Raw genomic sequence first — 20,665 nt, 5'->3', positions numbered from 1 at the left:
CGATTTCTAAAGAACACATGTCATCCCATGATATACTAGTTAAATTTCGGAATTCCTCCCAGTCTGCTGTGTCAATCTTCCACCTAGGAGCCTGTGGTAGATATTCATTTTCTTTAAGTGTTCTTAATAGTATGGGGAAGTGGTCGCTTCCGTAGGGATTATTTGTAACTTCCCATTCGAGTTCAGGCAGTATGGACGGAGAAACTATGCTCAGATCAATTGAAGAAAAGGTATTGTTTGCAAGACAGTAATAAGTGGGTTTCTTCTTATTCAGCAAGCACGCACCTGAAGAAAAAAGGAACTGCTCAACAAGACGTCCTCGCGCGTCTATACGAGAGTCGCCCCACAGGGAGCTGTGCGCATTGAAATCGCCAAGAACATAAGGTTCTGGCAATTGATCTATAAAGGATTGGAATTCGTGTTTCGTTAACTTGTAGTGTGGGGGCACGTAAAGAGAGCTAATGGTGATGAGTTTGTTTAGGAAAACAGCTCGAACCGCCACTGCCTCAAGGGGGGTTTGTAGCTGTAAACTCTGACAGGAGATACTTTTATGAATACAAATGGCAACACCGCCTGATGATACGACAGCATCATCGCGATCTTTGCGGAACTTGACATACTGTCGGAGAAAGTTTGTGTGTTGTGGGTTTAAATGTGTTTCCTGTAGACACAGCACTTTTGGATTGTGTTTTTGTATAAGCTCTTGCACGTCATCAAGGTTCCTAAAAAGACCTCTGACGTTCCATTGAATAATTTGTATCGCCATTTTGAAGGTAAATAAGTGCTGTGTGTATGGAAACGGAGGTGATGCCTTAAGTTACAGAGCTCTTTCGAGGCCCTGTAACGGGCGTTCTACTCTTTCTGGAGCGTTCGAGGGAGCCTCGCCGCTCCTTAGGCGCTGGGTGCGCCTTGGGGTCAGGTGTAGTGTCCATTGCCTCGTGTGAGGCGCCGGACAAGCGCTCTTGCGAGCGAGAGGTTTTCAGAGGGAGTCCCGCCTTGGAGGGCAAGACCCCTGCGCCCACCAGCCCGGAGGTCGATGGGGTTCCCTGAGGGATTTGGCTGCGCTGGACGTTGCCAGCGCTGGAAGGGACCTGGGAGGTTGAGGCAGCCTCGGCTGCGCCCACCTTCGGGGTCGATGATCCCTTCTTTTCGGTTGACGGAGCAGCGCTAGCTGCAACCGCCGCGGGGGCAGATGGCGTAACTGCCGACTCACTGCTTGAGGGTCGGACAGCCGCCGGAGGCCGTTGTGACGCTGCCCCCTGACGCGCCACATCGGCAAAGGTTTTCTTGGGCAGGTATGATACCCGCCTTCGTGCCTCTTTGAACGATATATTTTCCTTAACTTTGATTGTAACTATTTCTTTTTCTTTTTTCCATGATGGACAGGACCGCGAGTACGCGGCGTGATCCCCGTCACAGTTTACACAGTGAAAAGAGTTATTACAAGCTTCAGTGGCGTGCTCAAGGGCACTACATTTCGCACATGTTTGGCGGCCCCGGCAGCTCTGCGAACTGTGGCCGAAACGCTGGCATTTGAAACATCTTAGGGGATTCGGCACATATGGTCGGACACGGAGCTTGATGTACCCCGCCTCTACAGATTCGGGCAGAATACTTGAAGCAAATGTGAGTATTAGGTGCTTTGTTTGAATTTCTTTACCATCTCTTCTCATCTTAATTCTTCTCACGTTGACAACATTCTGATCGCTGAAGCCCTCCAGGAGCTCAGCCTCTGTCAGCTGGAGCAAATCGTCATCCGAGACAACGCCGCGGGTGGTGTTGAGAGTGCGGTGTGGAGTCACTGTTAGTGGAACATCTCCAAATGATACTAGACTGGGCAACTTTTCGTACTGTTTCTGATCATGGAGCTCTAACAGGAGATCACCACTTGCCAGCCTTGATACCTTGTAGCCTGGACCAAGGACATCAGTTAAGGACCTAGAAACTAGAAAAGGGGAAATGTTTCGTACTTGTTGATCGGATTTATCGGAGTGGATGACATGGTAACGTGGGAAGTTTGGTCTTTGACGTCCAAGGAACTGGAAAACTTCATCGGTGCGCCCTCTTTTGTGAGGGCGATCAGGAAGCGGAGGGAAAGAGGTTGCCATAAAGGGATTGAGTTTTCGGCAATAACGCCAGCCACCCACCGTGGAGTCCTACAAGGGGACGCTACAGGGACTGTAAGAACAGGTCCTGCAAACGCCAGCTGTACGTTATCACTATAACCAAATATGAGATAACCTAGGTTGGCTATTCACACAAGGTTAACCCTTGCTGCCTGGAAAATTTGGAAGTAAGCGGAAGGAAGGAGAAGACAGGAAAGATGGAAAGTGAGAGAAAGTCGAAGGCTGAAGGAAGAGAGAGACAGGAAAAGGCAACTACCGATTTCCCCCGGGTGGGTCAGTCCGGGGGTGCCGTCTACGTGAAGCCGAGGCCAAAGGGGTGTGTTGCCGCCGCCGAGGGGCCTTAAAGGTCCGAGCACCCGGCATTGGCTCAACCCCCAGGATCCCCTTTTCCCCGGACACGGCTAAGCCGCGCACGGCTACACGCGGGAGGGTCCAACCCTCGTGTGCTCGGGGTTACCGTACCAAGTCGCCCAACTTTCTATCCTTTTGCGTGATTTCTGTCTCATAAAACTTCTTTGGTTGCTGCTTCAAAAAGTCTGACTCTTTCACGCCATTGTCCGACACGAACCTGGGTTTCCTTCAGCTGTTTTGTTTCAATTGCCCCAAAACGTGGAAGTCGCAAGGCGACAGGCCTGGGCTGTATTGCGGATGTTGCAGCGTTTCCAACTTTGCCAGTTTTGTGTTAACCAAATCAGCGACGATGGGGACGGGCATTCTGGAGCAAGATAACCCCATTCCTCAATTTCCACGTCGTTCGTTCTTGTTTGCAACATGCAGCCGATCCGGCGTTTCACAATATCGGAAATGATTGATAGTCTCTCCAGGTTTAGCAAATTCGATCAGTACTGGCCCCTGACGATCGAAAAAGTCAACAACACGTTTCCGCTGGAAATGACGGCGTTTGCTTTCCTTGGGGATGGTGAATTCGAATGTTTCCACTGTAAGTTTCGCCGTTGTGTTTCAGGTTCGTAATAGTGGCACCATGATTCGTATCCGGTCACAATTGCAGACAAGAAGTCGTCACCCTCATTGTGATACTGGATCAGATGAGTCAAGGCAGCGCCGAACCTCTCCGTCTTCTGGCGGTGGTTCAAAATCTTGGGCATCCTCGCGCACACAAAAGCCGATAACCGAGATGTTCATGAATTATGGTGTGAACCGAACCGTGTCTGACGTTCAAACGCTCTGCCAGTTCATCGATGCTTATCTTCCGTTCTTGTTTAATCAGCTCATCAAACTTTGCAATTGTGTTGGGGGTGATTGCACGGTGGCTTTCGCCCGGCCTTGGAAACAAAGAAACCCTAGGAAAGCATGTTGGCCACAATCGTATGCCTACTTTAGGCACCTAACGTGGCTACCGAAGGAATATCGAAGAAAACGTGAGACGCTTGGCCCACAGAGAACCATAGCCACACTGCTCGGTATCCTACACAGGCGAGACAAGACTTTCCGGAGAGGTTGCGCTCTAGCAAACATGTTGCGATCCGTCAAGTGCACAGTGATGGCGGCGAGCGACCATTGTTTCTTTTTCTAGACTGCTAGCCACGAAACGTCCAAAACTCTACCAGGCGAAAATCCACTCGGCCATAGAAAAACGAACGCGCACCGAAGTGCGCCGCGCGGATGTCGGGGCAACACGAGAAAAGCGCATGCGCTCTGGCTGGCTCTGGCAGCCCGCGGGTAGTGCTAGGAATGGCCGTACGGGGTGGCAACGTGCCAGCTTTCAGCCCGCTGCACGTGTTCCAATCCCACCAGACGGGGCGCACTTCAGAGAACTGCGGATGACCGGCAGCCACATGGCGCGCGGTCAGCTCAGGAATGTGGTACTCGGTCGCGCCACTCGGGACAAAGCAGAGTTCTACGAAGCCCTCTGACGTCGGCTCCGGACCTTTGTACCTGTGTGTGTGTGCGACACGAGTATGTGAGCCCGCCTCCTCCAAAAGGGCGGGTCATCTTCGGTGACGTCGAACGGTGACGTCGAACGATGACTGGACGAACGTTTCCGTTCGCTTGGAATCAAGAGCTTATAAGCAGCGGTTGCCGGCTGCTAGAGTGTGCTCGTCGTCGGGAGCTGAGTGCTCGTTGTCATGCTAGAAATGTACTAGTGAGCTGTGTGCTCTGTGGGGTCTAATGTGGGATTCTCACACCGTACTCTTGGGACAAAGGAACGACAACACAGTAGTGCAAACAATCACAAGGGCATTTATTGCACCTTTCATACATCAATGCCTGCTAGCCGAGTTGCTATCCACAAAACATGCCGATGGGCGCGCGACAAATCTAGAAGTCCGACTTACCGCGACCGGAAGCGAGCGAATATGTTCGCCCCATGCTGGATCCCAACGCCTGGTCGTTCGCGTGTATAGTCACGCGAATCGTGGCGCGTTCGAAGGCGGCCACGCGAGGCGGTCTCGCAGAAGCATGGGTCACCACGCGCACGCGGGAGACGTCCCCGCTGCGCGCTGACCCGCCGGGAAAGAGGGTTGCTGCACGTGCAAGCACGTCTGTCCCGCTCGCTGTCTGGAACACAAGAGAGAGCGCCTTGTCTTTCCCGAACGCAAGTAACCGCGCAGCGGCGCGGCGCTCGCGCCATCTCTCGCACCACGCTTGTACCACTCCAACGCCGCGGCCCACGCGGCGACGCCGCACGGAGACGGGGCTATGCGGGAAAACAAGCTATCAGGGGAGGCGCGAGGGTCGCGCATCCCCACATCCCCCCAACCTTAAATCACTTCTTATTCCGGCGAAACATGTCACACGGTCTAACATCAACGCGCGCTTCGCGACAAGGTAGTACATGTAACAGTGGCCGCGCCGAAGAAATGTCCACACGCTGTCCATAGCATGCGAGCCGACATTGTCCTTGGGTGCACCGCTGGCGTCCGCCGGTCACAGCAGCGGCTTTGCAGCCTCGACGGCACGATCCCAGGCCAGGACTCCGGAGACGACGACGCAGTAGTCGGTACGAGCAAGCGTCGCTCGCGCCGACGCGCCCTGCTGGGAAGAGCCGCCGTAGCTGTCGGTGACCGCCGGCTCTTTGTCCGCCGCCGAGGGTTGCGAGCTGGATGCAGGAGGCCGCCGAAGTCGCCGCGCCGAACTGGCCACAGCATCACCATCACCCGGGGTGGCTCGATCGTAGTCCGGGCAGCAGCACAGACGATGTGCAGGTGACGGCAAACCAGGGGTGACTCCAATCACACTGCGTAAACTCAACACACTCGGCAAACACTAAAGTAGTGCAAGGGAGAGGAATTCTGCATGCGTATCGCCCACGTGGTACGATGTTCAACTCGGCTAGCAAAAGATCGGGCAGCTACTCAGATGCTAAGTTCACGTGAACGAAGCTCGCTTTCTTGAGTCGAACGAGTAATTTCAATTCGTGCGAGGCTAAACAGAATGAGGGAAGCAACTTGCAACGCCTCAACGCCACGGTCCACCCGGTTGTGTCCCTCCACGTGCGACAGGCAGCTTCGTAAAGCCTTAGGCCTAAAGCGTCGCTACCCTGACAACAACCGGCATCCAAAAACAACACCCAAAATGGGCGCAAAACAGGCAGCCGCGAGGAGACGTCAGCTCTGTGAGGTGGTCCTACTCCGCTCGGTGCACACAGCATCCGAGTTGACGGCGCCCACCGTCCCAGACGGTGTCGGAGCGCCCGGTGCCAGGCCGCAATACCAGTCAGCCCGTAGTGGCACCCGTGGCCCGCGGCCACCCGGCTCCCAGAGCCGCGACTTCATCCGAGTCAAAGAGATAGAAGAAGCTATTTACATAAGAAATTCGGACCACCCACGAGGCTTCCGTACTCACTCGCTTCAGGCTTGCCACTGCTCCGCGGGCGCTCAGCCTCGCTCTCCCAGGATGCAGACCACGTGGCTCTCGTACCAACGAATGCCATTAAAAAAAAAAACACTTGCGAAAAGGCTTAGCATGTTGACATGTCCAAACACACTACAGCCACCGTCACCTCGCTCAAGAAAGCACGCCGCCGACGCTAGCGATCAAAATTCACGCTAGGCCTACGCTTCGGTTCAAACAAAGGTCTCGAACGAAGCAAAACTGTTAAAACTATCGTCCGATGCCCCAAGAGTCCCACGTTGGGCAGCCAGATGTGGGGTCTAATGTGGGATTCTCACACCGTACTCTTGGGACAAAGGAACGACAACACAGTAGTGCAAACAATCACAAGGGCATTTATTGCACCTTTCATACATCAATGCCTGCTAGCCGAGTTGCTATCCACAAAACATGCCGATGGGCGCGCGACAAATCTAGAAGTCCGACTTACCGCGACCGGAAGCGAGCGAATATGTTCGCCCCTTGCTGGATCCCAACGCCTGGTCGTTCGCGTGTATAGTCACGCGAATCGTGGCGCGTTCGAAGGCGGCCACGCGAGGCGGTCTCGCAGAAGCATGGGTCACCACGCGCACGCGGGAGACGTCCCCGCTGCGCGCTGACCCGCCGGGAAAGAGGGTTGCTGCACGTGCAAGCACGTCTGTCCCGCTCGCTGTCTGGAACCCAAGAGAGAGCGCCTTGTCTTTCCCGAACGCAAGTAACCGCGCAGCGGCGCGGCGCTCGCGCCATCTCTCGCACCACGCTTGTACCACTCCAACGCCGCGGCCCACGCGGCGACGCCGCACGGAGACGGGGCTATGCGGGAAAACAAGCTATCAGGGGAGGCGCGAGGGTCGCGCATCCCCACAGCTCGTATGCTGTTTGCTGCTCTTGCGGGCTCCATATGGGAGTCACGCTAGACTGCCAATGTATCTTGCTTACAATGTAAATCCTGCAAATAAACCCTGCTTGCCTAGTCCTGTCGTACCAAGGTCCTTCCTACAGCTACGACTGCCAACTCCTACAACTACGACCGCTCCAAACCCTAATAGTAACGAGAACAAGAAACTTGAGGAGGCTCAATGTGTCCTCGTGAATAAAAGACAAAGTACAAAAAGAAACAAGAACGTAGTTGCCTTTGCTGGCTTTAGTGTCTTGAAATGGTTGCTTTAGCGCAGGTGAAAAAAATGTTGATATTCTTTTCTGTGACATGACGGCATCAATGAACCACCACAACGCTTCGTCTCATCGGACCTCGCTGCGCGCTTTTGTCAACTTGTCTGAGAGAGTGTTGATTTGGCTTGTCTCATTGTATGGTCCATTGCACAACTTTAGAAAAGTCAATGTACCTTTGGCGTCCAATGTTTATGACAGCAATAAACACACAAAGCTCCGGAATTGAAAATCTAGAGCACAACTTTGGAAATGTCAGTGCACCTTTCGCATCAAAAGTTTGAGAACTTTGTACGCACAAAGTTTCGGCATGAAATCCATGCGCTCCGTATACATTCCGCAGCCTCTATATACGAGATGCCGCAATGAGCCCGCTGACGATCAAAATTCTCTTGAAAGTTTGTGCTTGGATGGGGCTCCTTGCATTATGTGACTGACGGTGAATGGGCGTTGGCGCGAAATCCAGCCTGAGGTCGCACTGTTCGCGCTGAAATGTCTATGAGCGCGAAAAAGACATTCTAGACAAAATCCAGAATGATTTCCGGCGCGGCGGGTTGCTTTGGTTGGCGGTGCATGACAGCACCAAAAATTTTGTGGGGGGGGGGGAGGGGCTGAAGCCCCATCAGACTCCCCTCTCCCGGCTTACCCCCTGCATACGTCCGTTAATTAGCATAATTCGCACGGCTCGTTGAACCACAAATTATGGCGGATTATCCCTGCAATGGCGGCCTAGCGCCACGTCACGCACCGTCAAATTGACGTTTACGAAGCGGCCCTCCTTGTGGTGCTCCTCGCGGGATATTCCTTCAGCCAATCAGCAAGCTGACATGGCGGCTATCTTGAATCGATACCACATTTTCGCGAAATTGCAGGTGCATTGCACGTGCTTCTGCACGCTACCGCTCACTTTCTTTTTGAAGCGGTGACGACGCAATCTACCTGGCAAGGACCAGAAATATGCATTAGTCGATAATATTTGCATCTGCACGTCACGTTTCGTAATCTTGACGAAAAAGCTAATTTTCATTTTGCGATAGTTCCGTTTCCCGGCACATTTAAGGTTTAAGACAGGTGACCTCTCGACAGCCAATCAGGGAGTCAAGATGGCAGATAATGGCGGCCGTGCAGCCGCCATGCGTGTTGAGAACTACAGAATGCCCCTACATTTAGCGCCTTCTTGCTTCTCCTGCGGTAGGCACTGGATATTTCTGGTTAGGTTGCCTTGAATGGGTACATGCTCTATGGCAATGAAGGGGCAAACTACGGGGGCAAAGTATGCACAAGAGCGCTCCTGAAAAAGAGTTCCACATTCTCTTCCGCGTGAACTAGGGAGGAATAGAGGTATATTCATTATTTATAATCACAAAATAAGACAAAATAGACCACCTAGACTGACAATTTCGACTTATTTTTCTTTTTTTCCCTACCGTGTTGGGGCAAACGAGAAACCGTCACACATGGAAGCTATGCTGATTCAGTATCCGTTTCAAGAAACTGAAAGCTCTGGACCGCGGTGGCAGAATACTGGGAGCAATGACATACAAGTCCCCGTCATTAATTATTCCTTGACTGCCGCAGAAAGATCTCTGCGAGTACAACTTATACAAGGTTTCCTTCCAATACACTCGACGTTTACGTACACTACACAGCCCGCGTCAGTTATGTAAAATTATGGAAGTTTTCAGAACATTAAGCACCAGAAGCCATATTCGACACCAGATGTGGACGTTTGTTAGGTCGCACTGAAGCATTAGTTCGGCGGTGGCATTAGTTATGAAATGTTCAATGACAATAATGCGCGAATGGACAAATGTTTTAAGAGACGTACGCAGCCAGATCACCTATGTGTATTTAAAGAAGTAGCGGGCCGATTACAGTTCCCCGTGGGATGCCGGAGGAGACAGGGGACAAGGTGGAGTTGATTTCAGTGCCGGAAACAAACTGTTGGAGACGGATTAGGAACTCTCATATCCATTCTAACACTAAGCGGAGTAAGTTTAAATCCATTGATTTCAAAGTTGAGCCGCATATATAAATGTGTCGTATTTGTTCGGGTTAAATTTGACGGCTGCTATCCCAGTCGCGAGCGGCGAGTTTCAGTGGCGCATGAATGACGTCACGTTGTTTTGTTACCTTGCGGGGGAATATGGTGTACTGGGCTAAATCTTAGTTCTGACTCTAAAACACCACTTAAAAAGTTCGCCATGAGCTGTATTGGTCATGCCAGATGACCCGCGGCTTAGATAGAAGTAAGGATAGAGGGATAGATGGAAGTAAGGTAAGCGCATATTCACTGCTATTTGATGTTGGCAATGGAAAGCTACGTAGTCAGATGTGGACCCGCTGGTGAAAGCGCGCTCTCATGAGGGTGCCCGAGTTTCGTTACGAGCCTCTAACATCTCTATACGTGCGGGGATTCCTACGTCATTTCACAAGAACCTCCGGCAAAATAAAGGCTAGTATGCTTCGCATCCTGGGCTTAACCTTAGCTAAGCCACAGCCATTTTTTGATGAGTATAGCATTACAGGGGAGTATTGGTCTGAAAATTGTGCCCGTCCGTACGTGGCGAAAAAGAAAAAAAGAAAAAGAAATAGCCCAATCCCAGAGATAGTGGAATACCGGGCCGACCGTGACTCGGTTCAGGTCAGTTCAGTTTGTCCTTAAAAACCCCCGCTAGGGGGTATTACATAAGGGGTACGTTTCAGATAAGTTCCACGTTATGCATGCATCATTAGCTATACGCAAAGTGATGAATCACACGCTGTTGGAATAAAAACGGGCAAGCAACGTCAACAAGGTCAGCAAGAAGGCCGTTCCAGTCTTTAGCTGTTCGAAGAATGAACGAGGCGGGAAAATGAGCGGTTCGGGCACGCGGACGTACGACTTGCCGCGGATGACTGGTGACGTGGGAAATGCGCGTTGCGGGAACGATGTATACGGCGCACCATGAAGGGTGCTCTAAAAGAACTTGTGAATAGAGCTCAAGACTAGCAATGCGTCGGCGATTAGATGGCAGTGTTAATCCTGCTTTCAGAGCAGGCATACTGACATCATATTAATATTGTGCGTGAATGAACCTGGTAGCGCGATTCTGAACAGATTCAAGTGAGCTGATAAGACATGCTTTATGCGGGCTCCATATGGCAGACGCATATTCCAGTTTCGCTCGAACAAGGGATTTGTATGCGAGCAGTTCGACCCTTTCCCAATACAAGGGGGAGAATGCGCAGTTTAAGCCCATTGTGTGCGCGCTTGAAGCGGTTGGCAGGTGTGGCGCGATAATGACTCGTTGTCCGCGCAAACGTCATGTGATTCGGGGCAAAACAGTCTACGGGCCAGTCCAACATCCTCTGCGGACGACTACGTGCCTACAACATGACAGGGAGCGACAGTGACAAGGTCACTGATCGCGTACACGTACGTGTTATCCACAACGTGAAAATACTAAAGTACGTGTCATACTTCAGCACCGATAGAGACCCGCACTCAGTGTACTGGGTCCAAACACGTACAAGGGAAAACACGAGGAATAAGTACAAGACGCACACAAGAGGGATAGAGAAGATTGCACGTATGTGGAATATGAAACATATCTACGCGAGTTGATATACATATGCTGCCGCTTATTCCATACACACACGCGAACATTACTCTTCACACAACACGTGTACAAAACACCCGCTACAGCAAGCAAGCCGGAGCCGAAGCTTACAAATATAAGCAGAATTTTTTTTACAGCGAATCTGTATATGGCTAGGTTCTTGGCAAAATTGCGTGCGCCTATCGAGCCGTGTAGACAGAATTTCTCCCCATAAGTGGGCCTATCCCGAAGATAGTGAAATACCGGTCCGATCCGCGGCTGAGTGAAGCAGGCTTTAAGCAATCCGCCAAACTGCAAGAATTAGTTTAATAGTGTAGGTCCAAATGCAAGCCGCGTCAGATATTATGCTGATAAGAACATATACTACACTTTCACCCGCATCGGCCATGTGCATACGTTCACACCGGCCTTTCTTTGTCGGCGTTCCAGGCGCTTGCGTACTCCTTTCATTTCCTTGCTCTCTACCGTGGTGGCGGTCCCGTAAGCATGCTGCCCGCCAGGACCGCGAGGCGGGGAGAAATACGAACCGTCCATGTGGCCCCGATGCCACAAACTTGGAAAGTTTCACCGGAGGAACGGCCAGGTTTTACAATAAGGTTGTGGGGAACCAAATTTGTATGGCCTGTGTTGTGTGTGACCACTTGTGGTTTTAGAGTGACCTCACAACGATTACCGCACTGCGGGCCATCGACCAACGCACGATCACCTTGGCTTTCATGAAGCTGCGCGTGCCTTCAGAGTGCAGTAATGCGCGTGTCTGTTCTAAGTGCCGGCATTCGTTAGTAAAAGGTGTTGTGCCGCATTTTGCAGCAATACATGGGCATGTAGACACCTCGGTGCCTCATCATCGTTCGAGGCTCAACGTCGTGGAGGGAGGAGCGACTAGTCGCGCCTCGCATCCCGTTTATGTGCTTACGGCGTTTGACGCACGAGAATGGACAGTTTGCCATTAAGGGGCCTGCATATATACACAGCTTCGCTGATCATCTACCTTCACAAAGTGGATTGGCACAATATATTTTTTAATTGCTATTTCATTACAAAGTTCCCTAACGGCCTTACCTTACTCTGACCTGACTCCGTTTCGGACACCGATCGTGAAGCGTTCTGCGACGTTTGCAGCCGCCACGCGGATTTCACGTGTAAAGAATTTTTTTCACTGTGTTTATATAGCGTCCTTTTCTGCATTTATTTATTCACGTTTTTCTGTTAGTATATTATAGAATGCAGTTCCACGTACATTATTATACTTTGTGCTTTCTTTTTCTTCAGCGTTTGCAATGTTTGACTGATGGGAGGTATACATGCAACATAATTCTGAACATAACCGAAAACGTGTAAGAGTAGGGTTGAAGATTAATATGCAGGATACAAAGATAATGTTCAACAGCCCCAAAAGCCAACGTGAATTCATGATCACCAGTCAGCCCTATAGAGTCCGTGCAGTAGCATGTTTATGTAGGTTTTAAGACGGCGAGTTGGGCGAGTTGGTGGTTGAACATATTCCTGTGGGTGGGCAGCGCAACCCGGACAAGGACGAAAGGAAGAACACAACACGAGCGCAGACTAACAACTGGTTTATTATTTCAAGCAGCGGACTATATTATACAGAAAACGTAAACACGTGTAAAATGACGTTTACAAGGGTGTTATCCTATCTTGCCATTCAAAAACTCAGCTTCTTTATCCTGTAGAGTGATAGAAGGCTGGCTGACGCATGAGCCTGAGTTCACATGCATGAAGTAGGCCTCTACAATCTCGCGGTTAATTTGATGCATATTTTTATAAAGTATTTCTGTTTGTTCAAACATGGGTTTGCATGAGCAAACTCTACAATGCGCGGCGAGATTCGAACCTGTTTGATTCCTGATCGCACCTTGGTGCTACAAATGTTGGCATTACAAATGTTGGCATTATAATGATATTATAATGGATTTAATGGATTAATGGATAATAATTATATTGGATTTGCAGTTAAGACTAACAGCGCAACACATTTGTTGGCATTATAACCCCAGGACTAGCAAACCAATTCTAAACTATGCCTCGGCACACTCAAAACTTGTGAAAAGAGGAATTGCTATGACGTGTTTGGGTTCCGCACTTAGAAAGTCGTGCCACCACCTCGCCAATCTGAGCTTTTCGCAACAACTCAATCGTCTAGAGAAGGCCGGTTATCCAAAATGCATTATTCTATCTATATGTGAAGGGCTAGTGAAGAAAATAAAGAAAGGGGACGCACCCCAAAGACAGATCGAAAAAGTTAAAAAGTACGCAGTCATCCCTTATGTACATCAGATGGGGCATGGGTTAAAAAAGACAGCCATGAAATATGGCGTTCAAGTAATCTTTTCAGCAAAGAACTCCTTAAAAAAGATTTGCAATCTTGTCAATAGGCCTAAACAGCCGTCCGAAGCTACATGCAGCGTCAAACACTCGGGGCAGCTTGTGGCATGCTCGGTGGGAGTCGTCTACGTCATCCCCCTTTCGTGCGGCAAAATGTACTTTGGGCAGACGGGACGCTGCCTTAACATCCGCCTTAGGGAGCACCAAGGTGCGATCAGGAATCAAACAGGTTCGAATCTCGCCGCGCATTGTAGAGTTTGCTCATGCAAACCCATGTTTGAACAAACAGAAATACTTTATAAAAATATGCATCAAATTAACCGCGAGATTGTAGAGGCCTACTTCATGCATGTGAACTCAGGCGCATGCGTCAGCCAGCCTTCTATCACTCTACAGGATAAAGAAGCTGAGTTTTTGAATGGCAAGATAGGATAACACCCTTGTAAACGTCATTTTACACGTGTTTACGTTTTCTGTATAATATAGTCCGCTGCTTGAAATAATAAACCAGTTGTTAGTCTGCGCTCGTGTTGTGTTCTTCCTTTCGTCCTTGTCCGGGTTGCGCTGCCCACCCACAGGTTTATGTAGGTATATTTTGTCGCAGGGGACCCTGATCATGAGAAGGAAACTTACAGAAAAATAAAAATGGATTGCAGTGCATACGACAGGCAGGCATTACCAAATCCTGACTCGGAGCTTGCCACCCTCATGGAAAAGTTTACAATGATTGCATTCTGCCGGTGCTAACATATGCGGCAGAAACTTTAAGGTCAACAAAGAAGCTCGGGCACAAGTTAAGGGCCACGCAAAGAGCGATGGACCGAAAATGTTTGGCATAACGTTAAGAGACAGGAAGGTCGGTGTGGATCAGCGAGCAAATTGCGATAGCTGATATTATAGTTGACAGTAAGACAAAAAAAATGGAACTGGACTGGTCATTTCATGCGTAGGGCAGATAACTGGTGGGTCATTAGAGAGAGAATAGGTGCCAAGGAAAGGCAAGCGCAGTCGAGGACGGCAGAGGTGGGGTGATGAAATCAAGAAATCTGCAGGCGCAAGTTGGAATCAGATAGCGCAACAGGAGTAATTGGAGATTGCAGGTAATAGAGATCAGTGGAGTAGAGATCAGTGGAGTAGAGATCAGTGGAGTAGAGATCAGTGGAGTAGAGATCAGTGGAGTAGAGATCAGTGGAGTAGAGATCAGTGGAGTAGAGATCAGTGGAGTAGAGATCAGAAAATAGGCTGCTGCTGCTGACGATGCACGTTATACGTGCATTCATATACAAACTACAGTGCGTGTATGCTTCTGTTGATTTCTTCTTGTAATCTTCTAAAGAAAAAATGAAGGAAGAGGTAATGCCGTGATAGCTAGAGTGTCTTTTCCTCATCTTCGCATTTTGTACTGTAATCTATTTATCAGACTCTCGTTATACAAGATGCTCACTTTGCACTGCTCCACCGAAAAGCATGTACGATACTGTGGATAAAACATTATACAAAGTCATGCCGGGAGCCTATAGTTATTCCTTAAGCAATGCGCGCATTTGGGCACATGGACGGATGATGTATACTACCGCGGCGTACATTACGAAACGAAGGACTACAAACTTTTCGAGCGGGGTTGAACGCATCACCGTAAGGGTCGGTCAATAATGCATTTGGAAAACCAGCCGGATGTTCGAGCGGACTTTCAGGTGGCTTCCAGAAGTCCCCAGAATAATATTTAGAAACGCTACAACTCTCGAAGGAGCGGTAAACAAGACGTTTTGCCGTTATCCTCGGTCCCACATCGAGGGCCCGCTCGCCGCAATACTCCGCCTACTGTTGTCATATATACACGCGGGAGGACGCGCGAAGCCGAGACAATTGAGGCGCGCCGACGAGTGAGTGGCCGCCCTTAACAGCACTGTTTACACGTCGGACGGTCGGGTGATATGGTTAGAGGCCAGGGAAGCGAAGGAGGTCAATTCCTCTGGAAGGGCGCCACCCGCGCCACGAGCGCATGCGCAGAGCCCGCGGCGTGGAGTCGCGTGACCTCGCGGAAAACTGCCGCAGCCCGATCGCATACACATCCCCGCCGACCGCAGTCCAGACGGCGAAGACCGACGCACTCACTTGGCGCTCGAATTCTGCGCAGTACGTCGAGTGGCGTGTGTACGCAGCAGATGGGGCACGCAATCTTCTTAAATTATGGGGTTTTACGCGCCAAAACCAGTTTCCGCTTATGAGGCACGCTGTAGTGGAGGACTCCGGAAATTTTGACCACCTGGGGTTCTTCAACGTGCACCTAAATTTAAGTACACGGGTGTTTTCGCATTTCGCCCCCATCGAAATGCGGCCGCCGTGGCCGGGATTCGATCCCGCGACCTCGTGCTCAGCAGCCCAACACCATAGCCACTGAGCAACCACGGCGGGTGGCACGCAATCTTTATCTGTTCCCGAGTATTCGCTAATACAGTGCCCGCAACGTAATCAAGTATAGCTCAAAGCAGGTCTTGCGTAACGTCGAATCTCTTTGCAAGGCAGCGAGACTACGCACGTGTCGGGAGTTTAGCCCTGTTAATTATGGCGCGCACTCTTCCTTCGCAAGCCGCCATCTTGATTGATTTTCAGTACCTGGTTCATCAGGGTGCGCGTAAACTAGGTACACGAACACTCCGTCCCCATTGTATTTAACGGCGCCGCTTACTATAATGGAAAGCATCTATAGGCTGTTTTACGGAGGCATTACAGTGCCGCCGTCTTGTGTTGTTGGCACTGGCCTTTTATAATGATAACCAACGTACACGCTTAAGCAAAATTACACCCTTTTGCAACAACGATAATCGTCATCTGTCTTATCCGCATTTCCTTTCTTTAACGAGGCGAGCCGGGTGCTTCCCAGTAACGAACCGCATGCCCGTTATCAGCGTAACATGGCATTCCCGATAGGAAAGTAGCGGGCGCGGCGTTTCCAAAAAAGGAAACGCAAGCAAGGCGGATGACGATTATCGCTGTGTGGCAGAGATACACCCCAAGAGGTGCAACTTTGCCTAAGAGTGTACACTCTAAAAAATGTTTGCACCCTTTGGGGTGAATATATACCACACAAATATAATCGTCCTCTGCCTTGCTGCTTTTCCTTCGTTGAAAAGGCCGCGCCCGCTACTTTCCTGTCGGGAATGCTATGTCATGCTGATACCGCGCATGCCGTTCGTAACTGGAAAGTACCGGGCTAGCAGCGCTAAAGAAAGGAAACGCATCAAGGCAGATGACGATTATCGTTGTGTGACAGATATACATACACCCCAACGGGTGCAAAGCTATTTTGTATGCCCGGTGGGTCGATTCGTTGGCATGAAAGCACTTGCACAAATAGGTTGGGTGCTTCATAGCCACGTTAATTTGACATCGCGAGGCGCCGAGTCGAGAAATTGTTCTAGTAAAAGCCCCGACACTGAGGCGACTCGCGAAAGGCTCCCTAACTCGCAACCTCGCGCACGGACGAAAAACGTCAGAGCCAAGGCGAACGGTGCGACGTGCCCGAGTTACGCGATGATGCCACACAGGCCCACTTGCCCTATCCAACAGTACAGCGCCGTGTGTTGCTCACAAAATCTACAGGTAGATCAGCGGGGAGTGCACCGGCCTTGGCTTTTACAATGAGCCGCATTGTAAGTGCGACGCAATTCGCTGGCCGACAAAGAAGCATTCCCGGAGGAACAAGTACCTAGCCTTCCTATCAGCCATTGGAATTGACCCGGACTGAGTGTAGCCTGTAGGCCGAGTGAAGGGTCGAAGAGCGTCCAGCAGACGGCATTCCTTCTCCCCTGCCTCACCGTCGCCGCCGGTCGAGCCGCCCGGCAAGCCAGGCGAGGTAAACAGAGTGGTGTGGCGGCGGGACCTTATCTTGCCTCCAGAGCGGCTTCGTGTGCCGTCTGTTGACCGTCGTGTGCCGTCTGGTCGACCGAGGACGCGCGGAGAGGACGGAGCTGAGAGAGGGGCTTTCCCGGCTGCTGAGGCCCGCAGGCTCTCGCTATCCACTCGCGGGTGACAAAAAAATAAAAAAATGAAAGTGACATCAGCGTTCAGCGATTCTTCCGACTTCGCACTTATTCGCCGCGACATCTCAGCCGGCTTTGGCAGCAAGACACCGCCATCCCCTCAAAAACGTCATTTGCGATGTGCACAGAATCGTCTTCGTCCACTATTATTGTACAGTATATACAGCATATACAATAACTCTATCCAATATGAGTATCGCCTGCTGCGCCCTTCAAAATACAGGCACAGGTGTCACCACTCTCGGAGTCCTACGCGGCACGAAACATTTCGCACCGTTTGCCAAGCGCTGAAGGTTACCCGACAGTTCCTTGGCTAAAGTGCCCGGGTCTTAGAAACTGCATTTTGTTGCAGGGAAACTAGTTAAATAGCCTTAACGTGGTGATAAAATCTGTGCTTTCCTCCCGCCCGTAAGGTAAAAGCACGATGCTGCTGCTGATGGCGTGGCCTCAGGACGACGGCGGTGCCGCGATGACGAACAGACCGAGACAGCGACGCGCAATTTCATTCAAGCTGTCCACTGCTGTCGCAGCAAAACGTGAAACGAATATGCAGGGCCAGCCCAACGGCTGTAACATATCGAAACGGCGGTTTCGTTTGAGTAGATGTGCGTAGGATGTCCTTGGGATGAGGAATGGAGCTGGTGGCGCACGCGCAAAATCAACGCACATGGCTACGACTGTGTCTGGATCAATTCATAACCAAACGCGGCTCTTTAACGTACACCCAAAGCACAGAACACGTGTCACTGTCAACTCCATGTCCCGCGGAGAAGACGTTGACGCGGCTTAAACACGCCGCACTCAATTCCACCGAAGCCTGCAAGGTCGCAGCGCTGTCAAAGCGGTTTAGGAAAAAATGTCACGGTACAAGACTAGGCGAACAACGCGACGCTTTCGCGCTACTGCTAAGATCGTGTTTTACTAACCAATTAAACCAGCACTAGTCGGCGTCATATGACACAGCATAAGACACATCCCTGACCGGATGTGTCCGAACAGCTGGCCGACTTTCCTTTCAGAAATCGATAAAATTTATCGTGTATCATTGTACCACGAGAAGCGACAATATAGAAATAAAGAAAATTGGTCGTTATAGAGGCGACGTGGGAAGTAAAACGGCGGTTATTGTCGACAGGAAACATGGGAATGAGGCGCAGAGCACGTTCGGCAGACCGTTGGCACGCGCCGATCGGTTCAACGACGTAGACGGTTTCGCGCGCGTCCTCGCAGAAGTGAGACTGCGGCCGCAAGCAACTTCCGGCCACGCGCCTTTGAGGGGGGTCGAAACCATCGAGTTTCGTACAATAATTACTGGAGGAAACTCCGGCACTAGTGTGTACGCGATCTGCAATGGGAGCGGTTCAGCGACCATGGGAGTTATGCGAAGTGCGTGGATTTGCCTAAACTTCATCCTTCTGGCTTCAAGCGGCTTCGTGACTTTGTAAACTGCATAATAAACAATTGAATAACTATTAGGTTTGTCCAACCACATGATTCGAACACAGGACCCATATATAGTACAGAATCCTGACATTAGAACCATAACAGCAGGAACGTATGCATCGACAGTCGACGTAACACGTCCTTACGAATTTATCGCGGGCAAGCCAGTTACTCGAAACGCTTGGCGCGTTTTCAGTTGGCGACCTCGACAAGCTGAAGCGTTGCAGTTAGTGGCAATCGCGTGTGTCCGCAGCGTCTTCTGCACTTCCAAAAGTATAGATCGCTCGGAAATTTACGACAGTGAAGGCACAACAAGCGTAATAAACAAAGCCATAAGAACGTCTGAATCCACAAGCACGAATATCGAACAAATACATGTACCTACAAATATACCTCGTAGAGAAGCTTCCATAGGAGCCCATAGGTTCAAAACATGGCGATTCATCGGCGGTTCATGGGGCTTAGCGTCATCTGTATGAGGAAGGAACACTTCCGGCAGAAGAAAAAATAATGTGACGCCATATCCGTTAAAAACAGAAGTGAAAGTGACGTTATTTTGTTCTCGAAGGCGCGAAATTTGTTTTGGTGGCCTGCCTTTAAATCTATATATTCAAATGCCCCACCATTCGACTTGATGGGCGTTTCGAGCTTTCAGCGCGGAAAGCGATTCAGGAAAAGGCCAGCCGTACGGGTGTCGAAATCGCATCCCTGCACAGAACATACTTAATGCATTTGGAGGCCGACGAAAGCTTTAGGTGTAAAGTGCTGGTCCTATCTTCGAAGGCCAAGCCCTTCGGCCAGTGCAGTCGCACGAAAACTAAACAATTATCTAGCGGTCGTAAATCACCATTTTTGACTGAACAGGTTAAGAAGCGATGAAGCTACCCGCGTCACCAAATTCAGACAAACTTCGACAAGCAAGAAAGCACAACGTGTGAGGGAAGCGTATTTCAACAGGTGAACTTTACGAGCGCGCCTTCCTGCACATTTCAGGAGCTGCATTGCATTGCGTGTGATAGCAGCGTCAACACCCCCTGTAACGATGGGCGCTGAAAACAAATTTATTTATTAATAATAATAAAATTAACTTGTACTTTCTTTACTCGTCACGAACATAAAAGATCGACCAGGAATTTTATTTTCGTTAACTGAATCTGTGTCTCGCTTGAATTAAAAAAACAAACTTTTTTTTTTCCCAATGTTTGTCCCCTCCAAACATAGTCGCGCTTCAATCGCTGCTCACATAACCACCCTTGCTGATGTCGCTGACAATTTGTACTGAGCCGCTGTTCCACCGAAGCTTCGCGACCTATTTGGATCGACCTTGCATGTGCTGCCCATCGTTCCCACGGTGGCTGAACGGTAGCAGCGCCACAGCACCCTCTAGTAATTACTGTATATATGGCCGAGACAGTGCGTTTTCGCTTTCCTTTAGTGTAGCCCATGACTCCTTCTCACTTTTTCAAAACGCGCATCGAGCCACAAGCACATGCACCTACGCGAAGTCCGAGCAAAGCTTCCTAAATTGTGAATGGACGCAAACGAAAAGCTCAAGAAATCTGCGGGCTTCTGCACGCTGGCGCACTAGTGCGGCCTCCCGTTGCTATTGCTGCCCGCTAAAGTTAGCGGGACAATTGAACGAGCGCAATCGGAAGCCTTTCGGCGCCTGAGCATTCCATCACGGGGTGCTGGCGTTACACGCGGTGCTATTCTCACAGCCAAATCTTGCCGTGTTGGCCTTTTGATTCAACGTAGTCACACTCGAGCCAATCACAACTATACGCAAGATGGAGAATTCTAGAATACTGTCACGTTGTCGTGACGATGAAGGACTCGGATCGTGTGGCGCAAGTCGCGAAGCTAACTGTTTATTGGGGGAACCTGTGTCCGCGAGTTGCACTCAGGCAGAACGATAGCGACGAGCGCAGTCACGCGATCGTCGAAATCCTACGGGTCAGACGCGCCGGCTGTTTATCTACACACCACTCGACGAAGGTTCCAGCACAATCGCCGGTGCGCGCGTGCCTTCAAGAATGCATGTACAACACTCTCCACGCGTCGCGCATACAATCTGATTAATCAAGGTTCGGCGACAACATAA

The 20,665-nt window shown here is 50.4% G+C and overlaps 1 protein-coding gene and 1 pseudogene across 1 annotated transcript in view; both read right to left on the bottom strand.

The window, feature by feature from the left end:
* LOC135919227 (cysteine dioxygenase type 1) overlaps positions 1 to 20,665 on the bottom strand; it is a 149,385-nt gene that overhangs the window by 78,753 nt on the left and 49,967 nt on the right. The window lies entirely within an intron of this gene.
* Positions 10,942 to 11,120, bottom strand: LOC135919246 (U2 spliceosomal RNA; annotated as a pseudogene).

This window comes from Dermacentor albipictus, chromosome 4 (genome assembly GCF_038994185.2).
Source record: "Dermacentor albipictus isolate Rhodes 1998 colony chromosome 4, USDA_Dalb.pri_finalv2, whole genome shotgun sequence".
In the NCBI taxonomy this organism is placed as follows: Eukaryota; Metazoa; Arthropoda; class Arachnida; order Ixodida; family Ixodidae; genus Dermacentor; species Dermacentor albipictus.
This window is presented reverse-complemented; position numbering and strand designations above follow the sequence as displayed.